At 41.8% G+C, this 20,218-nt stretch overlaps 2 long non-coding RNA genes and 1 other non-coding gene across 4 annotated transcripts; all 3 read right to left on the minus strand.

Annotated features, from left to right (window-relative positions):
* Positions 1 to 1,253: 1,253 nt before the first annotated feature.
* Positions 1,254 to 17,186, minus strand: LOC116563583. Its single transcript, XR_004274472.1, has 2 exons — positions 17,153 to 17,186; positions 1,254 to 1,368 (listed from the first exon to the last, which is right to left on the minus strand). It is a non-coding gene; the product is annotated as an uncharacterized LOC116563583 (long non-coding RNA).
* LOC116563580 lies at positions 2,494 to 5,856 on the minus strand. 2 transcript variants are annotated; one of them, XR_004274469.1, is made up of 4 exons: positions 5,709 to 5,856; positions 3,181 to 3,292; positions 2,889 to 2,966; positions 2,494 to 2,670 (listed from the first exon to the last, which is right to left on the minus strand). It is a non-coding gene; the product is annotated as an uncharacterized LOC116563580 (long non-coding RNA). The 2 variants fall into 2 exon arrangements; XR_004274468.1 differs by lacking the exon at positions 2,889 to 2,966 and having other exon boundaries at positions 5,709 to 5,850.
* LOC116563668 lies at positions 3,047 to 3,135 on the minus strand. Its single transcript, XR_004274512.1, has one exon. It is a non-coding gene; the product is annotated as a small nucleolar RNA SNORD87 (small nucleolar RNA).
* Positions 17,187 to 20,218: the final 3,032 nt, after the last annotated feature.

A 20,218-nucleotide genomic window follows, 5' to 3' on the forward strand; every position in this document is an offset into this window, starting at 1 on the left:
AAGCCTTGGAAATATTCTTTAGGTATATGCCAGGTTAAATGAAAAAATACAGGGAACCAAGGAGCCAATAACTTATAAAAAATTGGCTCTTTAATCCTAACTGGTTACAAGAAAGGTTCCAAAAGGCAAATAAACCAATTTGCAAATCTAGTCCTCATTTTTGGAGAGAAGATACCTGCTTTGAAAAGATAGTTGCATTGGCCCGGCAAGGTAGCTCCTGCCTGTAATCCCAACACCTTGGGAGGCTGAGGTGGGCCGATCATGAGGTCGAGATCGAGACCATCCTGGCCAACATGGTGAAACCCCGTCTCTACTAAAAATACAAAAATTAGCTGGGCGTGGTGGTGCATGCCTATAGTCCCAGCTATTCAGGTGCCTGAGGCAGGAGAATCACTTTAACACAGAAGGCAGAGGTTGCAGTGAGCTGAGATTGTGCCACTGCACTCCAGGCTGGCAAGAGGGAGACTTCGTCTCAAAAAAAAAAAAAAAAAAGATAGGGGCCATGAAAAAACAAACCTATTTTGTAAAATTTATAAATCCTTTCGTTCAGTTTTCATAACTTTAATAAAAGATCAGTTCTATTCACAGAAAAGCAGAATGTCATTACCAAATTGCCACTTTGTTAACCAAGATGCTACCATGCATCAATTCTTTCAAAATTGGTCCCTTCATAAGGCTGCTTAACTATGCAGCTGGACCTCTCCCACTCTCCAGAGGAAGTTGTTCACTACTACTGAATACCTAACTAGTAGCAGGGACTAAACAGTATTAGTCTTCAGAAGACAAAGGTAGTGTTTTTGGTTTTTGATAGGGTCTCACGTTGCCCAGGCTGGAGTACAGTAGGGCAATCTCCATTCACTGCAACCTCCACCTTCCAGGTTCAAGCAAATCTCCTGCCTCAGTCTCTCAAGTAGCTGGGATTACAGGTGCGATCCACCACAACCAGCTAATTTTTTGTATTTTTAGTAGAGATGGGGTTTCCCCATGTTGGCCAAGCTGGTCTCAAACTCCCGACCTCAGATGATCTGCCTGCCTCAGCCTCCCTAAGTGCTGGGATTACAGGTGTGAGCCAACGCACTCAGCAACAAAGGTAGTTTTCAACAAAATATTTACATATTACAGTTCTATAAGGTTAAGACCTTTGTGTCTCAAATACTACAGTTCAAACATTTCTGGCTGTGTATGGGGTGAAGTCAAAACACATTCCTATTTTATAAAATTAGGATCCTTTTAAATTTGAAAGTTTAAAAACATTTTTTTTGAGACAGGGGCTGTCACCCAGTCTGGAGTGCAGTGGCACCATCTCAGCTTCCTACAGCCTCGACCTTGCAGTCTCAAGCAATTCTTCCACCTTAGCCTTCCAAGTAGCTCAGACTACAGACCCATGCCACCACCCTGGACTACTTTTTACATTTTTTGTAGAGGTGGGGTTTTGCCATGTTTCCCAGGCTGGTCTCAACTTATCCTCCCATCTCAGTACCTCAGTTTCCCAAAGCATTGGGATTACAGGGGTGAGCCACCATGCATGGCACAAAAATGACTTTTATTCACTTATCTTTATTTATATAGCTGTCACTCAAGCTGGAGTGTACTGATGCAATCACAGCTCACTGCCACCTTAGTCTCCCCAGCTCAAAGGACCCTCCCAACCTCAGTCTCAAAGAGGGCCACTTCCATACAAAAAATTAAATGTTTACATTTCTCATTACAGGGGTTGCATTTACTAAATCTTTATTTCAGTATCTAAAAAGTATAAGCGTACATTCAGAAAGATAAAACAATTATGGGAGGTAATACATTAATATTAAATATGATGCCAATGGTGTTTTAAAAGTTATTGGATAATTAGAAGGGAGTGGGGTGAAAAATTACTTAATGGGTACAAACTACACCATTCAGGTAATGGCTGCACAAAAATCTGACTCCAAACTACTTCACATACCCATGCAACCAAACTATACTTATACCCCACAAGTCTATACTTGAGGGAATTGACTAAGATGTTGCTATATAGGTTTTACATCATTTATCACATGCAAATTATAACCTTGGTAAAAGTAATTTATAAGCTAGTACTCAACAGAAGATTTAGCTGTAAGCCTTCACTCACCTAGATATAAATTCAGCTTTAGAATTCTTACCAATTTAGTCCTGGACAGACTGGCCTGTTCAGTCTTATTTCTCATAACATAGCATATTGCTTAGTTATTACATGTACTAGGATGACTTTTTGTTCACAAAGATGAAAAGCAAACAATAAAGGTGAACGATTGCTATTTGGCATTAAGAAGTTTTAAGAATCCAACCACCTGGCACAACAGCAGGCTCTGAAGGGGTGGCTAAACAGGGAACCTAGAGGTACAAGCAATGTCTCCCCACCTGTTCGCCTCAGTGAGAATCACCACCCACAAATAAGCCAATTACTGACAAGATTGTATTCTTTCAAGTATGTTAAAAACAGGTCTGACTATGAGAATGGAGCTCTTTAGAGCTGATTTAAAAGAAAACAATTTATTGTTCAGCAATTTAAACAATTAGCCAAACACATATTTTCTCCATAATTTATTGTGATGTTTATCAACATCAAATAAAATACTCATTTCATCATTACTTCTGTTCATGTTTTCTTGACAGTCTTCAATTTTCTTTCCAAAATGTTGCATGCCACACCTCCAAAACAAAATCAGAAACCAACAGTGAAAATCATTCCATACTCAAAGTTCTCATATAACCTCAATATTAACAAGTGCCCCTCAAAAAATTAATGTTGAGAATATATACATGCAAAGGCAACTTCAACAAGAATCAGCCCCGACCCTTTGGAGTTTATCATATCAGATACTTTCTGAACTATCAGCAAATACAGCTGCTTGACAAATCACACTTACTTGAGGCAATGAGGCAGAAGTATTTTTAAACTTTTTAAACACGACAGCGAAGAACATTCATCTACAGCAACCTATATGCTAAAGAAAAAGAATATTCATTCACCCTTCTTAATTAAATATTGCCTTACATACATGTCAGTAATTAATCAATGAAGATTACTGGCATCTCAGTCTTAAAAGTATTTCTTCAAAGACACCCTCAGCTGGGTAAACGGCAAAAAATAATTTAAGTCATCATTGTGCCAGCTATTAATCCTATCTGTCAAGAATACATAACATTAATTTTAGGTACCTCAATACATGCTGTGTGATCCTAGTAGTTATTCCACAGACTTCTACAAGTTTTTGGAAAACATCTGTCATGATGACCTTCATACATCTTCAACTCAAAGGCTTTCTTGCACCTGGAAATTAAATATTACATTTTGAATTCCCATTTTTATTTGCATTTGTTTGGCATCTTATATGTACAAATGGTCCAGGGAGAGAATCTCATTAGGTACTTGCAACCTACCTTTCAGACTCCTAACCCATTTTTTAACAAAAAAGTGCCGGCTGGGTGTGGTGGCTCACGCCTATAATCCCAGCACCTGGGGAGGCCGAGGAAGAAGAACTGCTTGAACCTGGGAGGCAGACACAATTGTCCTAGTGAATACACAGCCACTGCTTTTCTGTCTCACAGCTTGACCAGGATGAGCTATAAGCCAGGTTAGATGTATAAAAACTGGCATAAAGACTTTCACCTAAAAAGATTATATTGGCGAATCTAGCAGTTTTTAGAGCAGAGATACTTATGTTGGCATTTTTACTGGACACATTCCTGTAAAATTTAGTCCCAAGTTAACCGAAAACTGCAAAGGGCATGGCCTGGGCAAAAAAAAATCATACAGCACCCCAGGAGAATAACTAATTGCCAGACAGCAATAGGAAATGACTTGGAACTAGACAACTACATGGACAATTCTATCTTTACAAAGCTTAAAAAATGGGCGGGGCCCGGCAGCTCACGCCTTTTAATACTACGCGGGTGGATCACCCGAGGCCAGGAGTTCCGAGACCAGCCCGGCCAATATGGCAAAACCCTGTCTCTACTAAAAATACAAAAAATTAGCCGGGCATGGTGGCACATGCCTGTAATCCCAGCTACTCAGAAGGCTGAGGCAGGAGAATCGCTTGAACCTAGGAGGTGAGATTGCGCCACTGCACTACAGCCTACACGATGGGAGCGAGAGTCCATCTCAAAAAAAAAAAAAAAAAAAAAAAACCCACAAAGCTTAAAAGATATTTATAGAGATGCATATACATAATGAAACTGCTATCCCACCGCCTCCTCCCGGAAGCGAAAAGACTGGCACAAAATTCCAGATGGTGGGTACCTCTGAATAGGAGGCAGGGGAATGTAAATAAGATACCCTAGTATTGGTAATATTATAGTTCTCAAATGGATCGGTGGATTCTTTTGTGTTGATTATGCTTCAGAACTTCCCTGTACTACAAATTTTATTAAATATTTACTTTGGAAATTTTTAGCACTTACCAGTGAAAACAGAATTGAAGCTACTGAAGCCTCAAAAATAAGAATACCAAAAATATTTTAAGTAAAAGCCATGACATTCATCCTCTTGACAGTTAACGATTATTTCAAGACGACGCAATGCATTTCAAATTTGAAGGGAATAAATAAAAACAACTATACCAAGTCTCACTGATGAGCTATGCAATTTTAAAATTTGTTTCTGTGCCCGGTAGCGGTGGCTCATGCCTGTAATTTCAGCACTTTGAGAGGCAGAGGCGGGTGGATCATGAGGTCAGTTCAAGACCAGCTTGGCCAAGATGGTGAAACCCCGTCTCCACTAGAAATACAAAAATTTGCTGAGGGTAGTGGCGGGCACCTGTAATCCCAGCTACTCGGGAGGCTTAACCATAGAATTGCTTGAACCCGGGAGGCGGATGTTTCAGTGAGAGGAGATCGCACCACTGCACTCCAGCCTGGGTGACAGAATGAGACTGTCTCAAAAAAAAAAAAAAAAAAAGAAAGAAAGAAAGAAAAAATTGTTTCTGAATAGCTAACAGGTTTTTCCAGCCCCCCAGCTGCTGACCCGGTTTCTTCTGTATTATGTCCAGAAATACACGTCTCTATGTAAATGCAACCATCTCTGTATGTAGCAGGCATTTAGCCTAAGGGCCTTCTATACTTTCACGTGTTGCTCTCCAACCTCCAAGCCTTGACTTTAGAGCGTATTACAAACACCGACTAGCTCTATGAATGGGCCGTGACTAGTACTGACTCTGTAAACGGTGCTTACTAAAATTTCAAAGCCACTCACAAAGTACGGTTAAATAAGGGTCATCCTGACATCTAAGGGATAGTCACCTCCCCATTTATAAAATGCTCCCTTTTAAGGAAAATAAGCTGCCTAAGAGCCTGAAACCGCCAAGGCCGCACGCACAGCTTTGCTGGGTACACAAGAGAGAGCTGGCCAAGGCCGGGTGGAGCACAAAGCCCCCGGCGGTCCCTTGCAGGGGCCTCCTTAAGTCAGGAGGCCCTTGACCAGTTTCTGAGCAGAGGACAGTGAAGCGGTGATGACGGAACAAGGTCAGGTAAGCCTCTCAGGGTGGTTACTCTCAAAACGCGACTGCGCAGATGGCTCAGGGAGTAAGCTCGTGGACCTTGGGGGCGCCGGGAGTGAAGCCTTTTGGCCTACGCAGCCGCCGCCCACTCCGCTGGCGCCTGGGGAAGGCACAGGGGCCGCGCTCGGCACCCACACGCCGGAGGAACCCGGGTAGCAGATAGGGAACTAAGACCGCAATCACTCTCACCTCGCAGAGCCCAGCAACTGGCCCTCAGGCTCCGCCGCCGCCACATCAGCATGATCGACGGCTCTTTGCACTTCTTACTTCCTCGCCGGCCGCGCAGGAAAGGAAGCGCAACATTCGAGGGCCCGTTTAGGCACTCCTGTGGCCCCGCCTTTTCCGGTATGCGGCCCCGCCCCTCCCCGGGTGCGTAGCGGGGTGAGTGCAGGGGCTTGCGGGGGCGGTTAGACCTGCATGTTCGCTCTCTTCCTTGATAGCGCTGTGCGGCGCCGCCCTGTGCCACACAAGTTTATGTTGGGGAGTTTGTGACTTCCGCAGGGGCTTTTCAGGCTCAGGAGTATGTCTGCTAGGGTTAATCAATGATTAATCTACCAGTTTGCAGTGAATGCAAAAGAGCAGAATATGCCCTAAAAGGCAGGGCGCGGTGGCTCACGCCTGTAATCCCAACACTTTGGAGGCCGTGGCGGGCAACTCACCTGGGGTTACGAGTTCGAGACCAGCCTGGCCAACCTTGTAGTCCCAACTACTCGGGAGGCTGAGGCGGGAGAAATCACTTGAACCCAGGCAGCGGAGGTTGCAGTGAGCCGAGATCGCACCACCGCACTGCAGCCTGGGCAAGACTCGTCTCAAACGAACAACGACAACAAACACACGCGTATATATAGCATTCATAAATCAGTTACCTACCTTGTTTATGAACATGTTATAATTTGCTATTGATTTCTATGTCTTATTACTCCTGTTTTTCTCAGTCATTATATTATGGAATCTTGGCTACAAAGCACTGGGCTTGGTGCTGGACGAGAAAGGTTTATGATCTTGTTGCCAGAAACAATACACATGAAAGCATATAATCAAACAATTGAATCCGTTAAAGATAGGTCATCTCTCCTTTAACTTTTTTGATTTTTGGTTGGTTGGTTTTGTTTTTTGAGACAGGGTCTCCTTCTGTTGCTCAGCCTGGAGTGCAGTAGTGCAGTTATGGCTCACTGCAGCTGCCACCTTTTAGGATCCTCAAGAGATCCTCCCACCCTAAGTGCTCACCACCATGCCCTGCTAATTTTTGAAATGTTTTGTAGAGATGCGGTCTCGCTATGTTGACCAGGTTGGTCTCCAACTCCTGGCCTCAAGCGATCCTCTCACCTTGGCTTTTCAAAGTGCTGGGATTACAGGCATGAGCTACAGCACCTGGCCAGTCTCTCCTCTAGAAACTGGAAATCTAAGAAACGAATACAAAATCCAGTACAAAATTTCAGTTTGCCTCAAGTAACATAGAGTATGAATATCTAAGCCTAGTAAGCCTAGCAAAACAAATTGTGATTGTACCTCCTTTAACAAAGGATTCCAAAGTGCTTTACAGGAGCTTAAAAATCTTTGCTTGGGCCTTCAAGTGGAAGCTGTTTCTTCTGTTAAGCAGTCACGTGGACGCAACCTGCTTCATTGGCTAGGATTCCTGGCTGGACGTTGCTTGCACAACCTAATTTTGCAATCTGGGCAGTCACCTGCAGTGTGAAGGAGCAGCTGTGGGAGCCACCATTACTGAAAGGTATAAGTGAAAGTTAGTTTGGACATCAAATCCATAGATACTAAGGCAACAATTTAGGCAAGTTCTTGTTGCCACTGTGCCCAGGGCCATATCGTAACAGGAGGCAAACATGGACAGTTCCCCTGCCATGGTTCTGAACAGGCTAGCTCCTGCATTGCTGACAGCTTTGTGGTGTCTCCTGCAGGCACTCACAGGGCATTCATTGGCCTCTACTAGGAAGAAATAGCTGAGCTGGGTGGACAGATTTGGAAGGGGCCACTGCCTTATTGACTTACTATGCTCTTTCTTCAGAAAGGATACAATTAAAATCTTGACTAAAATTTAAATATTGCTAAAACTGTGTAGCCACCCATTTCAGGTTATCATCTTATGTCAGTTATTTTAATTATTAATGTCATTAAATGTCTGTTTTCAACTGCAAGTAACAAAATATGCAACTAAAGTAGCTTCTGGAAAATGAGGAGCATATTATTCCATATTACAAGAAATCTAGAGGTAGATGGCTCTAGGGTTGATTAATTTAGCAGGAAAACACTGTCAGTGTTTCTGGTTGACTTCTCTGAGATTCTTGGTTTTCCCTTCATAGTTGCAAAAAGTCTCCCATACCTGAAAACATTATATCTTTTTTGTTTTTGTTTTTTGAGACAGAGTCTTGCTCTGTCACCCAGGCTGGCATGCAGTGGTGGTATCTTGGCTCACTGTAACCTCTACCTCCTGGGTTCAAGCTATTCTACTGGCTCAGCCTCCTGAATAGCTGGGATTACAGGCGCCAGCCACCACACCCAGCTGATTTTTGTATTTTTAGTAGAGGCAGGGTTTTATCATGTTGGCCAGGCTGGCCTCAAACTCCTGACCTCAAGTGATCTACCCATCCCAGCCTCCCAGAGTGCTGGGTTATAGATGTGAGTCACTGTGCCCAGCTATATCTTCCTATAACAACATTCAAAGGCGGGAAGGAGGGACATTTCACATGTTTCTCTCTTAACCAGGGTGGAAAATCTTCCCCAGAATGCCTTCAGTATACTTCTCTTCCGTTGTCACTGGCCTTGATTGGGTTACTAGTCCAGGCATTGTCAGGCTTATAATATGAGAAAGTGGACTCTGACAGGGAAGAGAGATGCCTGTTGGGTAGACTGCTAATAGTGCCTGCACACAGGGGAAACTTAACTTTAAAGTGTGAGGGTATTGCTCTGAATCTCATGAGCTCACTTCTCTTTACTGTACAAAGTGAGAAAAGATTACAAGGATATGATGAAATATATAGGAATTCTGACAAAGAATGGGTACAGATTTTCAGTTCCACTTATGTTACAAAAGCAAAAATTGCTTCTGTTTAGCACAGCTTTATTGACATATAAAACTTTATTGACATATAAAAACTGCACATACTGAAAATGAAGAATTGGGTAAGTTTTGACATATGTGGAACCATCACCTGTGAAACCTTCACCACATTCAAGATAATCAGCATATTAATCATCCATAAACATTTCTTCATACCCTAATCCAAAAATCACCCTCTCATTACTCTGCTCAGCTGCACCAGGGAACCACTGATTTGTTTTCTGTCACTATTATTGAAAAAGATATTGAAATTATTGAAAAAGATCAATTTGCTTTTTCCATAATTTGTTTAAATGAAATCATTCAGCATATACTTTATTTACAGTGTTATTGAGGAATTATTGACATACAAAAAACTGCACCATATTTAATGTATACAGTTTGATGGGCCAGTATGCACTGTGTTTTGGTCTGGCTGCTTTCAGTCAGCATAATTATTTTGAGATTCATCTATGTGGTTGTGTGTTACAACAGTAAATTCCTTTTTATTGCTGAATGGTATTCCCTTATGTAAATATACCACAATTTTTTTTCTGTTTTTTTTTTTGTTTGTTTGTTTGTTTGTTTGTTTTGAGATAGTCTCTCGCTCTGTTGCCCAGGCTGGAGTGGTGGGATCTCCACTCACTGCAACCTCTGCCTCCTGGGTTTAAGTGATTCTCCTACCTCAGCCACCTGAGTAGCTGGGACCACAGGCTTCTGACACCATGCCTGGCTAATGTTTGTATTTTTAGTAGAGATGGGTTTTCACCATGTTGGCCAGGCTGAGCTCAAAATCCTTGCCTCAAGTGATCCGCCCACCTCGGCCTCCCAAAATGCTGGGATTATAGAGGTAAGCCACCGTGCCTGGCCCTTTCATTTTCTTCTTCTTCCTTTCTCTTTTTCTGTTGAAGCCTTTGTATTTCTTCATTTCTATTGAAGATTTCCTTAACTTCCTCTCTTCTTTGGTTCATTTCTTGAGTTTCCTCTTCCTACCAAACTTTTATTTATAGTTTCTTGTTAAAAAAAACGCCAAGTTTAATGTTCACTACTGTATGTTTTACTCTTAGTAAAGGGATTTTTGGATATCCCTTTTGGACAGTGTTTTCCTGCTAAATTAATCAACCATAGAGCCATCTACCTCTAGATTTCTTGTAATATGGAATAATATACTCCTCATTTTCCAGAAGCTACTTTAGTTGCATATTTTGTTACTTGCAGTTGAAAACAGACATTTAATGACATTAGTAATTAAAATAACTGACATAAGATGATACCCTGAAATGGGTGGCTACACAGTTTTAGCAAAAGTCTTAAGAAAGTCAATGTAGAGACTCAGAGTTGCCTAGAAGCCTTGATTACTAATATCCATAATTTCCTATTGTACTTTTAAAGTATCCACTTGTGTGTATGATCAGTTGATTTTTGCATGGGTGCCAATACCATGTATGTGGAAATGACAGACTTTCCAACAAATGGTGCTGGGAAAACTGGATATCCAATACAAGAAGAAGAAGTAGCTGGACTTTTATCTGACATCATATAAAAAAATTAACTCAAAATGGATCAAAGACCTAAATTTAGGAGTTAAAACTATAAAATTCTAGAAGAAAACATAGGGAATAATCTTCATGACATTGGATCTGGCAGTGATTTTTTGGCTCTAACACCAAAAGCACAGGCAACAAAAAGAAAACTAAATTGTACTTCATCAAATTAAAAAATTTTGTGCATCAAGGGATGCTGGCAAGAGAGTGGCCAGGCTGGTCTCCAACTCCTGGCCTCAAGTGATCCTCTCGCCTTGGCATACATAGAGTATGAATATCTAAGCCTAGCAAAACAAATTGTAATTTTTGTTGTTTATTTATTCCAAATGTTTTCTCCTAATCTGTGGATGGTATGTATTTAACACTGAACTATAGACTTAAAAATGGTTAAGATGGTAAATTGTGTTACATGCATTTTACTACAATAAACAATTTTTTTCTTTTTTTTTTTGAAATAGAGTCTCACTCTGTTACCAAGGCTGGAGTGCAGTGACATGATCTCAGCTCACTGCAAGCTCTGCCTCCCGGGCTCAAGGAATTCTCCTGCCTCAGCCTCCTGAGTAGCTGGGATTACAGGCGCCTGCCACCACTTCCTGGCTAATTTTTGTATTTTTAGTAGAGACAGAGTTTCACCATGCTGGCCAGGCTGGTCTCAAATTCCTGACCTCAAGTGATCCACCCACCTTATCCTCCCAAAGTGATGGAATTATAGGTGTGAACCACCACATTTGGCTTACAATAAATAATTTTTTTTTTTTCAGACAGAGTCTTGCTCTGTTGCCTAGGCTAGAGGGCAGTGGCCTGATCTCAGATCACTGCAACTCCATCTTCCCAGCTTCAAGCAACTCTCCTGCCTCAGTCTCCTGAGTAGCTGGGATTATAGGCACACACCACCATGCCCGGATAATTTTTGTATTTTTAGTAGTGACAGGGTTTCACCATATTGGTCAGGCTGGTCTCGAACTCCTGATATTGTGATCCTTCCACCTCAGTCTCCCAAAGTGCTGGGATTACAGGTGTGAGCCACCATACCTGGCCAATAAATAATTTTTAAAAGACATTTTGAAAAGGAAAAAAATCCACCTGTCTTCATATGGCCTACCTCATTTACTGCTTCTGCTTTCTGGTGATGCTCCAGTAACTGTGGCCTACTCTTAGTTCTTGAAACATATCAAACAATTTTCACATCCCAAGGCCTTTACTGTTGCCTGGAATTCTCTTGTCTCAGATTTTTTAATCTTTCCTTTTTGATCCCAATTTTAATATCAATTTCTCAGAGAGACCACATTTCCCCCACCTGTCTAAAGTGGGCCAACTCCAACACATCTCCCTTTTTATTTCCTTCATTAACACTTAGCATAATCTGCAATTTTCTTGTTTTTTTTTTTTTTTTTTTTTTTTTTTACTTACATACTTTTATACCCTCACTGCAATATAAGTCCTGTGAGAGAAAAGTCATTGTCTGTTTTATTCACCTTTTTATTCCTGGCACCTAATACAGTCCCTAGCACTTAATAAATACTTGTTGAATGAATAAATAAATAAATCATACATATGTGCTGATTTGGAAAAATTTTCAAGATATTTAAAATTTTAAAAGCTAGGTACAGAAGGTATTTGAAAGACTGCATTTTTGGTTAGATTTAAAAATGCAGGATGGGAGGGAGGATCACTTGAGCCTAGGAGTTTGAGACCAGCTGAGCAACAAAAGAAGACTTCATATCTACAAAAAATAAAAAAATTATCAGGGCATCCTGGTACATGCCTGTAGTCCCAGCTACACCAGAGGCTGAGGTGAAAGGATAGCTTGAACCAGGACATTGAGGCTGCAGTGAATCTGATCTCACCACTGTACTCTAGCCTTGGTGACAGAGTGAGCCCCTGTCTCAAAAAAAAAAAAAAAAAAAAAAAAAAAAAAGAAAGAAAAAAGTAAAAGAAAGCAAGAAGCATATATATGATTGTTAATTTTTTTTTGAGAGGCTACAAAATAACCTGTTTATGGCTTGGCATGGTGGGGCACACCTGTAATCCCAACACTTTTGGAGGCCAAGGTGGGTGGATTCTTGAGCCCAGGAGTTCCAGACCAGCCTGGGCAACATAGTAAAACCCTGTTTCTACAAAAAAAATTAGCCACGGGTGGTGGCATGTGCCTGTAGTTCCAGCTACTTGGGAGGCTGAGGCATGAGAATCACTTGAGCCCAGGAGGTGGAGGTTGCAGTGAGCTGAGATCGAGCCACTGCACTCCAGTCTGGGTGACAGACTGATACTCTGTCTCAAAGAAGCAAACAAACAAGAACCTGTTTGTAATTTTCTAATGAATGCCTCTGGGAGTGAAACTTGGGTTTGAGGGGAGAGTGGTATTTTTATTTTTTATTATATCATTATTTCCTATTTGGACTTTTACTATGCATATGCATTGATTTTGTAATTAAATTAAATTGAAAAAATACTTTTAAAGTAGTACAGTTTTCTCTGCAGGCTGCAAAAACGAACCATTTCTAAGATTTACCCCATCAGCCCATCACTTCTTCTTCCTGAGTAGCATTATAAAAAGGCTTCAGCGTTTTCCAGCAATGAGTGAATCCCTGGGGGTCGCTGGTCTCTAAGTTGTTGAACTGAGTTAATGCTGACAATTGCAAATACAACTATAACCACTTCAAAGGGGAAATTTCATGGTTTAAATCAGATATAGTTTATCAAAAGTAACTTTTTAAAAATAGCCCTTCTTTGATAATATAATCATGACTACCTTAGAAAGTTTACATTTTGTAGATAGACACACATGCAGATTCAGGGGCATATAGGATATTATTTTTTATGGGCCGCCATAATCTATAGTCTGCACTTACACATGTAAATCTCATTAGTATTAATACTCAGCCCTTTTTCATATTAGTGAATGACTTAGAGAACCTCCCATGTCCCCTACATGTTTGCAGCAGAAAATGAGGTTGGAACTGGTAGGAAGTTGACTGTAATAACCACATCCTTGTGCTTTTCCTTGCTCAATAGTAAGCATGTTAAAATAGTTAATGCAAGAGGAATGTAAATGACCCTAGTCATAAATGCATGACTTTTCTATATAAGATCCTTTTACCTCAAGCACGATTATTTTTAAGCATAATATTGACATTGAGATAATCATAGTATTTATACCTTTTGTCAAGGTTAAAGTTCCAAATCTGTAGAAAAATACATTAAATTGTCAGAAACTAGGGCACTGATCTGAATGAAAATTGATTCTTAAACACTTGATGTACATGAACATTACTGAGATAATTTTGGTGAAAATTAACTAAGTTACTTATGATTTCTGCCAGAATCCAAAATAATGAGGTAGCCACAGTGGCTTTAATTGTCAATGTGAGATACTAGTGTTTTCCTTTTCTGTTTAAACATTTAAATTTTATGTTAAGAATAAACTTTGCAAATAACTACTTAAATACTACAAATTCTGAATGCAAGGGAATGTTTTAAAATTATTCAATCTCGCCAGTGAGACCTGACCGGAAGTCTGCTAGGGGACTTGAGGGAAGGTTTTCTTCAGTGATGCAGAGACACATATGGGAAGAAATGCCTCTTCTTCCCCTGGATATTCTCATCTATGTACTGAAAGAACACCTGGCCCTGCTGCAACTGTCTTGTTAAATGAGGGGAATTTATCTGAGATGGCAAAGTGGAAAAGAGAAGGAACCCAGCAACATAAAGACATCCAATAGTCATCAAATTAAGTAGAATGAACTAGCCGGGGAGCCACTCCAGCGTAGGCTTCTTGCTATGTGAAATAATAATTTTTAACTCGGCTGGGTGTGGTGGCTCATGCCTGTAATCCAAGCACTTTGGAGGCCAAGGCAGGCGGATCACCTGAGGTTAGGAGTTCAAGACCAGCCCGACCAATATGGTGAAACCCTGTCTTTAAAAAAAAAAAAAAGAAATAATAATTTTTAACTCTTAAAAATTATTCAAGAATGATGACACAGAGAGTCCAGAATGTGGAATTAATTGAAATATTCAAACTAAGGTTAAATTATGTCATTCACACCTCAGGGATAATATAAATTGTGTCCTGAAATTAGCATCCCATTAAAGCTTTCAATGAATTACTATACGGAATCAGCAACCCTCTTCTCAGATTTTACCAGCTTCACTTATTATTATTATTATTTTTTTTTTTTGGAGACAGAGTTTCGCTCTTGTTACCCAGGCTGGAGTGCAATGGCGCGATCTCGGCTCACCGCAACCTCCGCCTCCTGGGTTCAAGCAATTCTCCTGCCTCAGCCTCCTGAGTAGCTGGGATTACAGGCACGCACCACCATGCCCAGCTAATTTTTTGTATTTTTAGTAGAGAGGGGGTTTCACCATGTTGACCAGGATGGTCTCGATCTCTTGACCTCATGATCCACCCGCCTCGGCCTCCCAAAGTGCTGGGATTACAAGCATGAGCCACCGCGCCCGGCCTATTATTGTTTTTGTGTGTGAATTGGAGTCTTGCTCTGTTGCCCAGGCTGGAGTGCAGTTGCATGATATCGGCTCCAACCTCCACCTCCCGGGTGCAAGCAATTCTCCTGCCTCAGCCTCCTGAGTAGGGCACATACCAGCATGCCTGGCTACTTTTTGTATTTTTAGTAGAGACAGGGTTTTACCATGTTGACCAGGTTGCTCTCGAACTCCTGACCTTGTGATCTATCCACCTATGTCTCCTAAAATGCTGGGATTATAGGCATCACTTTTAAGGGACAATAAGTATGCTGTTCTCAAAAGTCTCCAAGGGAAAAAGTAATGATTGACAAGGAAGATATTAACTGGAAGGAACAGTTAACTAGAGGGCATAATGTTGCAATTGCAGCCATGTACATAAGAGAAAGAAAACTGATTTGAATATCCTTCATGTGTGTATTTACATACTTGTTCTTATGCGTTATATATGTATATATCAGAGATCCCTGTGTCCCAAAAGACAAAGGTCACCTTTCAGGGAGTGTCATCCTTCTACATGTATGAGCCCTCTTCCAGGAGCCTGGAAACTTTGGTCCACTGGTGAGGTTATACATGGACATGGGCACCCTACCCCCTTGTTAACCACACAGAACACAAAAACAGCAAGGCCCTATTTAAAAAAAGAAAATGAATGACTATCTTCCATTTTGCAACAGTCATCATACATAAATCTTGTAGTTCTTCAAACAAGTAACATTTTCTCATGTGCATAATAAGCCTTTACTCTCTGGCTAGCTGTTATACTTTATCTACCACCTCCACCCCACCACCTCCGACGCCCACTGATTTTTTTTTTTGGAGATAGGGTCTTGTTTTGTGCAGTGGCACAATCATGGCTCACTGCAGCCTCAACCCCCTGGGCTCAGGTGATCCTCCCTATTCATTCTCCTGAGTGCTGGGACTATAAGTCCCAACATCTTAGCACATGTTTCTGAGTTGTTTTCAGAAACCTGGACCCTCACCAGGTGGATTCGCTGGCATGTAGACCTCAGATGTGGGAGAACTGAGGACTGAACTCTGACCTCTGATCTAAATTTCTTCCTGAGGGGCCTGGAGGAAGTCATGCCCATGGCCAAATTGTAACATTCCTTTCTGGCGACCCCAAGTTTTTAGACAAAACTTCATTTACTTAACTCATCACAAACAAATCAGAGTCTTTTAATCCACCTATGATCTCTAAGCACCTTTGCTTCAAGATATCCTACATTTTCCAGCCAAATGAATATATTACCTCTGTGTATTTGTTGACAGTTTTGCCTGTAACTTTTGCTTTCCTGAAATTTACCCCTGTCTTTAAAAATCCTTGCTTGTAAGCCATGTAGGAGGAGGTTGGGTCTTAAGCATGAGCTACCCCATTCTCCCTGCTTGGTATCCTGCAAATAAACACCCTCCTTTCTCCCACTGCAAAACCTCAGTGTGGGCGTTTGGCTTTACTACATCAGGCACAAGGACCCGAGTTTGGTTTGATAACAGAAACAAAACTTTATACCTGTTTATTTTTTTTTTTTCCTTTTTCCCAACATTTTTTTCACTTGTTTTTAATCATTTGGGGTTTCTCTTTTATAAATCACAGCCTTGTGGCTTTTGTGAAATTTTTATTGGACTATTTTTGTTTGTTTGTTTGTTTGAGACAGTTTCACTCTGTTGCTCAGGCTGGAGTGCAGTGGCACAATCTTGGCTCAGTGCAACCTCCGCTCCTGGGTTCAAGTGATTCTGCTGCCTCAGCCTCCCAAGTAGCTGGGACTACCAGTGTCCACCACCACGTCTGGCTAACTTTTGTATGTTTAATAGAGGTTTCGCCATGTTGGCCAGGCTGGTCTTGAACTCCTGACCTTAGGTGATCCACCTGCCTCGGCCTCCCAAAGTGTTGGGATTACAGGCATGAGCCACTGTGCCCGGCTATTTGTATTTTTAAAAATTGATCTATGGGATGCTAATATCTTTCCTTTCCTTTCTTTTCTTCTTTCTTTCTTTCTTTTTTTTTTTTGGATGGAGTCTCACTCTGTCACCCAGGCTGGAATGCAGTGGTGTGATCTCGGCTCACTGCAACCTCCGCCTCCTGGGTTCAAGTGATTCTCATGCCTCAGCCTTCTAAGTAGCTGGGATTACAGGCTCCCACCCCCAAGCCCGGCTAATTTTTGTACTGTTAGTAAAGACAGGTTTTCACCATGTTGGCCAGGCTGGTCTGGAACTCCTGACCTCAAGTGATCCACCTGCCTCAGCCTCCCAAAGTGCTGGGATTACAGGCATAAGCCACGGAGCCTGGCCTGATACTAATCTTTAATCAATTAACAGATATGCATTGCAAATAACATCTCCTGGTCTGTTTTGTTTTTTAGTAGGTTTATGGAATTTCATGTTCTGGGGAAGTCTGTGCTTCCCAGGAGTTCCCCAGCACCCAACACCTCAGCATTTCTCTTTTTCTTTGAGTCTTGCTCTGTTGCCAGGCTGGAGTGCAGTGGCGCAATCTTGGCTCACTGCAACCTCCGCCTCCTGGGTTCAAGCAATTCTTCTGCCTCAGCCTCCCAAGTAGCTGGGACCACAGGCACATGCCACCACACCCAGCTAATTTTTGTATTTTTAGTAGAGATGGGGTTTCACTATGTTGGCCAGGCTAGTCTCGATCTCTTGACCTCGTGATCCGCCCACCTCGGCCTCCCAAAGTGCTGGGATTATAGGCGTGAGTCACTGCGTCCGGCCCACCTCAGCATTTCTATGGAATATTTTTAGTAACCCTTAAGTCCAAATCCTTTAACATACCTTTCAAAGTCCTCATTGATTTGAAAATTGGAAGTAATATAGTACTTATTCCTATGATTTTGAGGGTTAAATGAAATACCATAGATGAAGAATCCACCCCCTTCCATGCACTTTCCTTCAAAGTATCATGTTTTACGTGCCTTTTTCCTCTGTCTAGAAGGTTCTTTTCATCCCTCTTTGCCTTCCTTGATCTCTAACAACTGAGTTCAGTACCCCTAGCAGACCCCTTATGTTTCATTTAGTTTTGTTGTAGAGATGGGTTCTCACTTTGTTGCCCTCGCTGAATTCAAACTCCTGGGCTCTAGCAATCTTGTTTCAGCCTCCCTCACATTCGGTCCGTAGTATCCAGAAATAATGTTTAACTGGTGATCTGAGCATCCCTCGACCCAGTCAATTTGACACAAAAAATTAACCATCACATATGTCTAGCAAAGGCGGCATGCTTGCAGAGTCAGCCACTGTAGGGCAGCTTCCCGTTTGGCAGGCAGAGTCCAGGTCATGGCAGAGGTATCAGCTACCTTGGCAGCCCAGTTCCGTGGAATGGATTTAGAAATTGTTACTATACCAGATTAGTTTCATCTCATGATTCTGTAAGTCACTAATAACCTATAAGCCTCCCTCCTTTCTTCCCTTCCTTTTTTCCTCCCTCCCTCCCTCTCTCCCTCCCTCTTTCCTTCCTTCTTTCCCTCTCTCTCTCCTTTTTTCTTTTCTTTCTTACTTTTTTTTTTGAGATGGCATTGCTCCATCACCCAAGCTGCAGTGTGGTGACTCAATCACAGCTAACTGCAGTCTTAACGCCCTAGTAATCCCCTTTCTTTTTAAACTAGCTAAAGCAGATACTGCAGCCAAACTCAAACTGATATACCTTCCTTACACGTGGGGGTGACTTTGTGACCCAGTTCTGGCCAATAAGAAATAAGTGGAAGCCTTGATTACACTAAGCCACCCCACCAGCCCTGGACTGCCTACTTATGGATTTCTTTTATTTTCTTTCTTTCTCTCCCTCTCATTTTTTTTTTTTTTTGAGACAGAATCTTGCTGTGTGACCCAGGCTGGAGTGCAGTGGTATGATCTTGGCTCACTGCAACCTCTGCCTCCCCGGTTCAAGCAATTCTCCTGCCTTAGCCTCCTAAGTAGTTGTGACTACAGGTGCCTGCCACCACATCCAGCTAATTTTTTTTTTTTATATTTTTAGTAGAGACGGCATTTCACGATGTTGGCCAGGCTGGTCTTGAACTCCTGACCTCGTGATCCACCTGCCTTGGCCTCCAAAATATTGGGATTACAGGCATGAACCACTGTGCCCAGACTGAATTTCCTTTTTTTTTTTTTTAAGGTGGAGTCTGCTCTGTCGCCCAGGCTGTAATGCAGTAGCATGATCTCAGCTTACTTCAACCTCTGCCTCCTGGGTTCAAGTGATTCTCCTGCCTCAGCCTACCGAGTAGCTGGGATTACAGGCGTGTGCCACCGTGCCCAGCTAATTTTTGTATTTTTAGTAGAGACAGGGTTTCTCCATGTTGGTTAGGCTGGTCTCCAACTTCTGACCTCGTGATCTGCCTGCCTTTGCATCCCAAAGTGCTGGGATAACAGGCGAGAGCCACGGCGCCCGTCCCTGGATTTCTTTTGGAGAATAAATTCTTAATTTACTAAAGCCACTATATTTGGGTCTTTCTTATTAGCAGCTGAATGCAATTCCTAACTAATGTAGTAAGCAATGAATAATGCCTGCCATAGCATTAAAAAAAAATTGTGAACCAACTGATGATTGATGAACAAAGGCACTGAAGCATGAAATAGCTGTGTGTGTGTGTGTGTGTGTTTGCTAAAAGTTAAAATGTAAAATAGGAAGTGGTGGAGGGCAGTGACATAGAGAGTTCATAAATCAAGTTATGGGATTAGAGTTCATCCTTAGATCATGGGATACCACTGGAGGGACTTGAGCAAGCATGTTACATCTTCAGGTTTGCATTTGCAATAATTTTTAATTACTTGGGTACAGCCAATACTGAAGGCTGCGAAACTGTCAAGGCTACAAATTATAAGGTAAAAATGATGAATACAACAATAATTATTCTTACATACATTTGTGAATGTAAGCATATCAGCAGGGAATTTTTTTTTTTTTTTGAGATGGAGTCTTGCTCTGTTGCCCAAGCTAGAGTGTAGTGGCACAGTCTCAGGTCACTGCAACCTCCACCTTCCAGGTTCAAGCGATTCTCCTGCCTCAGCCTCCTGCGTAGCTAGGATTACAGGTGCCCACCACCGTGTCTGGCTAATTTTTGTATTTTTAATAGAGACAGGGTTTCACCATCTTGGTCAGGCTGGTCTCGAACTCCTAACCTTGTGATCCGCCCACCTCAGCCTCTCAAAGTGCTGGGATTACAGGCGTGAGCCACTGCGCCCGGCCCGTGTTTTGCTTTTTTGAAATATGAGAACTGATTTTATGTAAAAAGATGTACTGCTGTATCAGGTGTTGTGATTTTTTTCTTCTGGCTTGTTTTTTGTCTTTTGACCCTTTCTTTTGTTTTGTGAATTTATTTTTATGTAGTCAAAATTAGCCATCTTTTCCTTTAAGGCAGCTTGCGGGTTTTGTGTCATGCTTCACCTTGCATCTTTAACTCTTCATCGAATGGAGCTAACAAGCCAGGGAAGCCATGCCTGGCTTGCACTGAGCTCCCTACACGCACTTTCTCAGCTATTATTTCATGTCAACTTCGTGAGCTAAGGTGAAGAGGGCAAAAGCCAAAGGAAATATATTGAAAACAAACCCTATGCCAAGTGCTTACCACAGTGAGAGACCTGCAGCAAAGGATAGTGCTTTCCAACCGAACTAGGGGTGCAAACTC

The sequence above is a fragment of the Sapajus apella genome, unplaced genomic scaffold (assembly GCF_009761245.1).
Source record: "Sapajus apella isolate SASKATOON/1434 unplaced genomic scaffold, GSC_monkey_1.0 scaffold35, whole genome shotgun sequence".
Taxonomy (NCBI): domain Eukaryota; kingdom Metazoa; phylum Chordata; class Mammalia; order Primates; family Cebidae; genus Sapajus; species Sapajus apella.